Genomic DNA, 6,163 nt, shown 5'->3' on the forward strand with positions numbered 1-6,163 from the left:
CAGGTGTGAGACACCGCACCCAGCCGGGTTGATTTTTTTTGGTGCCTGTTGTTTGGAGGTGTTAACTTTGAGAAATTCTCAATCAATATTATTTCAAATATCTCATTGGGTTCCCTTTCTCTTTGTCTTCATCTTCTGGTATTCTTATTATATATGTTACACCTTTTGTAATTGTTTTACAGTTCTTAGATATTCTGTTCTGTATTTTTCATTTTTTGCTCCATGCATCTTTTTTTCACATATGTGACTCTTCAAAGTTCACCTCTTCACTGCACACTGAGGAGTCTGCAGCATTACCAAGGTGTCATCATACACTGCATTTCAGTTTTGGAGGTTTTGATTGACTTCTTCAAGCTCACTGATTTTTTTTTCTCAGCTGTGTTCAGTGTACTAATGAGCCCATTGAAGGTATTTTTTAATTCTGTTAAAGTGTTTTTTATTTCTAGTATTTCTTTTTTCATTCTTCCTGATATTTTAACAATATTGAGTTTCCATCTCTTTGCTTACATTACCCATCTATTCATGAATATTGTCTGCTTTTTTCAGTAGAATGCCTAGCATATTAATTGTAGTTTTTTGTTTTGTTTTGTTTTGTTTTTGATGGAGTTCCACTCTTGTTGCCAGCCTGAAGTGCAATGGCGTGATCTCAGCTCACTGCAGTCTCCACCCTCTGGGTTCAAGTGATTCTCCTGCCTCAGCCTCCTGAGTAGCTGGGATCACAGGTGCCCACCACCATGCCCAGCTAATTTTTTGTATTTTTAGTAGAGACGGGGGTTTCACTATGTTAGCCAGGCTGATCTTGAACTCCTGACCTCAGGTGATCCACCTGCCTCGGCCTCCCAAAGTGCTGGAATTACAGGCATGAGCCACTGCACCTGGCCCTAATTATAGTTATTTTAAATTACTGGTTCAATAATTTGAATTTGAATACCTCTACCACATCTCAGTCTTGTTTCAATGCTTGCTCAGTCTCTTCAAACTGTCTTTTTTGTCTTTTAGTATGTCTTGTAATTTTTTGAAAGCAAGATATGATATATTGGGTAAAATAAACTGAACTAAGTAGGCATTTAGTGTGAGGCTTTATGTTTATATGGCTTGGGCTGAGATTGTGTTTATTGCTTGCTATGGCTGTAGATGTCAAATGCAAAAATTTTCTCTGATGTACTGTTTTTGTCTCCCTATTGTTTTGAGGCTTTTCTAGAGATTTCCTCTTAAATAAGTTCTGAGACATACTTACATTACAGTTTTATTACACAAAAGACCTATTAATGTGTTTTTAACATGTGGGGAAAGGTAAGGTATTCTATCATCCTATAATTTGGTCTCATTTTTTTAGTTTGCTTGTACTCCCAAGCTGTGACATTCACAAATGCTTTTTAATAACGTTTTGTTCTGTTTCACTCTTTGGTGAAACGGGAAGGCTAGTAGGAACTGGGTGTTTCCCTTCTCTTGGGTCAATTAGGCCCTAGTAAAACCCCAGTTAGCTAGACTGTGGTAAAATACTTTCTCTTGAAGGCAGAGCTTGTTAAGAAAAACAAAATTTTCTGGGCATATTCCAAAATGTCTGCTTTTTCCTTCCTCCTGCTGAAACACAAGGAGATTTTTCTCTAATCTTCACTGTGAGAATTTGTAGGGATCTTAGAAGTAAAATTCACATAAGTGTGTGTCCCCCTCCCCAAGACTACTCTCTCTATCTGGAATTTTTAACTCTTACACTCACCCATACTGAGCCTCTAGCAATTTATCAATTACAATTTAAGTTTCCCTACCCCAATACTGATTGCCACTAAGGTTTCTGCTCCTGGGCTTCTGCTGTGGTAAGTTGTGGTCTTCTAATTTGGTGACCAGTGGGTTGTCCTGTGGCATCAATTCTCTGATGGATTTAAAAAGAGTTGCTGATTTTAAGTTTGTTCAATATTTCTCTTGTTGTGAGGATGGGAGTGACAACTTTCAAGCTCTTTACCTTTCAGACTAAAAACCAGATGTCTCTTGACTCATTTTTATCCTGGCTATGTATTAAAATTTTCTGCTTCTTAGTATGCTTAGTGATTTTTTATTGGATCCTGGATGTTGTGATTTTATTTTGTAGAATTCAGAATTTTGTTATATTTCTTTAAATAATGTTTACTGTGTTCCCACAGGCAATTAGACAATTTGTACATCAATTTGATCCTTTTGAGTCTTGAGTTTAACCATTTTCATAGAGTATAGACTAGCTTTTCCTTTAGGAGTCTTTGATGAACTGTGTAATCATTCAGGTTTCTTCATGAGGCTTTGGAATTTACATGATGCCAAATCCTGTATAAATTCTGGGAATTGGCTGGGCACGGTAGCTCATGCCTGTAATCCCAGCACTTTGGGAGGCAAAAATAGGCAGACTGCTTGAGCCCAGTAGTTCGATACCAGCCTGGGCAACATGCCAAAGGCCTATCTTTATACAAAATACAAAAAATTAACTAGGCATGGTGATGCATGCCTATAGTCCCAGCTACTCAGGAAGCTGAGGTGGGAGGATCACCTGAGGCAGGGAAGGGTGAGACTGCGGTGAGCTGTAATCATACCACTGCGCTCCAGCTTGGGTGACAGAATGAGACTCCATCTCAAAAAAACAAAATCTGGGAATCATTTGGTTTGCACCCCCTGCCCTCCCATCCTACTAAATTTTCTTTTCTCAGAAGTTGTTCTTTGTCCAACTTTGTGTCACTCTTGCATGTGCAGATTGGTATTTAGTCAAAGACTCAAGGACAGACATACACATATTTCTGGAGCTATTTCTCTGCATATGTCCCTTTCTTAGTAATCTGCCTTTCAAATTATAGCCACCTCACCATTTCTGGTTTCCAAATGCTGTATCTCCAAATCCACAAGGCTTCTAGACTATGTTTGGATTCCCCCTCCCTGTGCCATAGTTTTAAAATGCCTCCAGGCATAAAGCCAGGGCAACTGTGGAGCTCACTTTATTTGTTTACCTTCTTTCAGAAATCACAGCCCTGAACTGTCTGTTGTATAATGATGGAAGACAATTGTTTCATATATTTTGTCCTGTTTTCTAGTTGTTAACAATAGGAGGATATATCTGGACCCTTTTACTCTTTCATGGAAGGCAACCTTTCTTCAAGGAGTGATTGGCATCAGGGAAGTCCATTCTTTCCAGAGCAATTCCCACTAGGTCTCACAGAAATTAGGCCTTATTATCTGCCTCTCTTCATTCCTTGACATTAGCACAATAGACAACATCAATATATTTTGAAAAGCCTGGTTTATTCATTCTGGAAAACACCATATGTGATACTTCTACAAAACAGTCAAAAGTTGAGCTTTAGAAATTTCAATCCAATTCATTTCAAGATCACATGAAAACATTGCCATGACACCTTCAATCTCCTGGGTCTTTTTGACCTCTGCCCCAATTATGGAAAAAGAATTCATGCCCATTATCCAAGTACAGTAAATATTTTTTGGAGATTAATCAATCTAAATGTTAACTTGGAAAATACATTTTTCCTAAGGGAAACATAATACAATAGGATGAAATGCCAACTAAAATAAAAATAGCTTTCTACAATATTATGGAGAACTCTTCAGCTTTTGGGCCCACATTTTCTTGAATCTCTCTATTTTCAAATTTGCTTTATCTTTGAAAAACTTCAAGGTTTATCAAAGTGGTCTTTCAGTGCAGAGAACATCTGCATAATGACTTTATGTTCACAAATCATATAAAAGGAGAATCAGAGAAAAGCCTGAAGCTTTTAAGTATAGTTCTTTCCAGTGTATGACATCTCCAACAAAGTTTTAGAGATTCACAGGACTTATTCTAAGCCCTAGGTTAAATCACATTTTTTCCCTCTGCCTCCAGCAGTCTTTTTAAAAAGGAATCTTTTCAAAGAAAGTGGCCAAAGAAGGAGTGTCCAATTATGAGATGAAGGCACACAAGGATTTCTTCCCCTCTTTCAAGATTTTTCTTTCTTTCTCTTATTTGGTTAAGAGGCATATAGATTACCTCAATCTAATCCTGCCACCATGTAATCAAGGTTCTGGGTCAAGTAAAGATGCATGAAATTGAGCAAATTATCAGATCTCCCTTTCTCATGTACAAAATAATAGTATCACATAGCTCACAGGGCTGTTTTGAAGACCAGGTAATTTTTTTTAAAGAGACAAAAAAATAAATATATCTGTTTGCTTTTTTATGATGCTCCCAATTTAGTGTTATTGAATTTTATAACCATATATTCTTTGCATGTATGTGTTCTAAAACCACGTAAAAAAAGTGTATCAGAAAACTATTTCAGTTTAAAGGTTTTTGAAATTTTAAAGTCTTTCTGATATGGGATAGATTTTTTTGCTTAAAAAGTCCTCTGGTGAGAGAACTACATATGGTCAGGCCTATATGTGCAGAGAATAATAGACTTAACAGTTTTGCTGTGATCTTAAATTAGAGCTTGCTGGTGACTTCATGAAGATCAAAGTATGTTATTATGCAGAAGTATCAGTGGTCACCTCCTCCATGATCAATAGTTCAGTTCTTCTCTGAGTAAAGAAAGAATGCTACTGAGTGTGATTCCACCATCAATTGCTTCTATCTCTTGATTACTTTGTCGCCAAAAGACTGAAGCCAGAAAGCAGGGTTATGGTAGAAGCCTTGAACATGACACCTGATGGTTCCTGCCTCCTGGTATTCACATTCTTGTCTAATCACCTCCCTTGAGCATGGGTTTCATTTAGTGACCCACTTCTGATGAATAGAATATGGCAGGAGTGACAAGATGTCATTTTCAAGGTTATAAAAGACTATCACTTCTATCTCAGGCTCGTCCTCTCTTTCTCTCTCTCTCTCTCTCTCTCTCTCTCTGTCTCTCTCTCCCTCCCTTCCTCTCTTTCTCTCTCATCATTTATCCTGGAGGAAGCCAGTAGCCCTTTGGAGAGGACAAAGTTGCCAGAACCTGAGGCCCACCAACAAACATGTGGATGAGCTTGAAAGTGAATCTTCCTCCATTTGATTCTTTGGATGAGACTACATCTTGTTCTAACCTAACATGGTATCTTCAGCCAGAGGCTCTCAGCTAAGCCATGTAAGCCAAGTTTGGATTCTTGGCCCACAACTGTGAGATAATAAATTTTGTTGTTTTAGACTGTCACATTTTGAGGTCATTTGTTAGGCAGCAATAGGTAACTAGTACAAGGATCTACATGATTTTATGAAAAAAACAAACTAAAAAAACAAAAATGGTCTATTAGTCTTTGACTCTTCTATAGGTCAGAAAACTTGGGTGTTAGTTCTGCCTCCATCTCTAAACAGTTGGGGGGCCAATCTCATCTTCTTTCTGGGCTTCTGTTTCTCCATTTTTAAAATAAAGGATTATATTAGCTTATTTTCATAGCATATAGTTTTATATTTCTTTTAGGATCTATACAGTGTAAGTAATCTTTCTCTTACTCTCTGTCTCTTTCTGTCTCTGTCTCTCTTTCTGTGTGTGTATGTCTGTATAAATATAAAAACTGTGTGTATATAAATATAAAAACTACAAAACTCTGATGAAGAATACATAGAAGACATAGATAGATAAATGATAGATAGATAGATATTCCATGTTTATGGTTAGGAAGACTCAATATTGTTAAGATATCAGCCTTCCTAATTTGATCTACATATTCACCACAGTTCCAGTTAAGATCTGAACAAGTTATTTTGTGACTAGCCACAAATTAATTAGATGGTTTATATGAAAAGGCAAAAGATTCAGAAGAACCAACACAATATTGAAAAAGGAAGAAGAACAAAGTTACCCATCTTTAAGATTTAGTACAAAGCTACAGTAATCCAGACAGTGTGATATTAGTAAACAACAGATAGATAGATCAATGAAACAGAGTAGAAGACCAGAAATAGACCCACACAAACATAGCCAACTGATTTTTGATAAAGGAGCAAAGGCAATTCAATAGAGAAAGGATAGTCTTTTCAACAATGGTGTGAAATGACTAGACATCCATATGCAAAAAAAAGTTAATTTAGATTTTATACCTCTCTTAAAATGTAATTGAAAATGGAACATAGACCTAGATGTAAAATGCAAAACTGTGTGACTTCTAGGAGACAAAATCGAGTAAATCAAGCTGACTTGGGCATGGTGATGACTTTTTAGATATAACAACAAAGGCA

The 6,163-nt window shown here is 36.8% G+C and overlaps 1 non-coding gene across 1 annotated transcript; it reads right to left on the reverse strand.

Moving 5' to 3' along the window:
• Nucleotides 1–242: 242 nt before the first annotated feature.
• LOC115936116 (small nucleolar RNA SNORD55/SNORD39) lies at nucleotides 243–316 on the reverse strand. Its single transcript, XR_004071696.1, has one exon. It is a non-coding gene; the product is annotated as a small nucleolar RNA SNORD55/SNORD39 (small nucleolar RNA).
• Nucleotides 317–6,163: the final 5,847 nt, after the last annotated feature.

The sequence above is a fragment of the Gorilla gorilla genome, chromosome 8 (assembly GCF_029281585.2).
Source record: "Gorilla gorilla gorilla isolate KB3781 chromosome 8, NHGRI_mGorGor1-v2.1_pri, whole genome shotgun sequence".
NCBI lineage: Eukaryota > Metazoa > Chordata > Mammalia > Primates > Hominidae > Gorilla > Gorilla gorilla.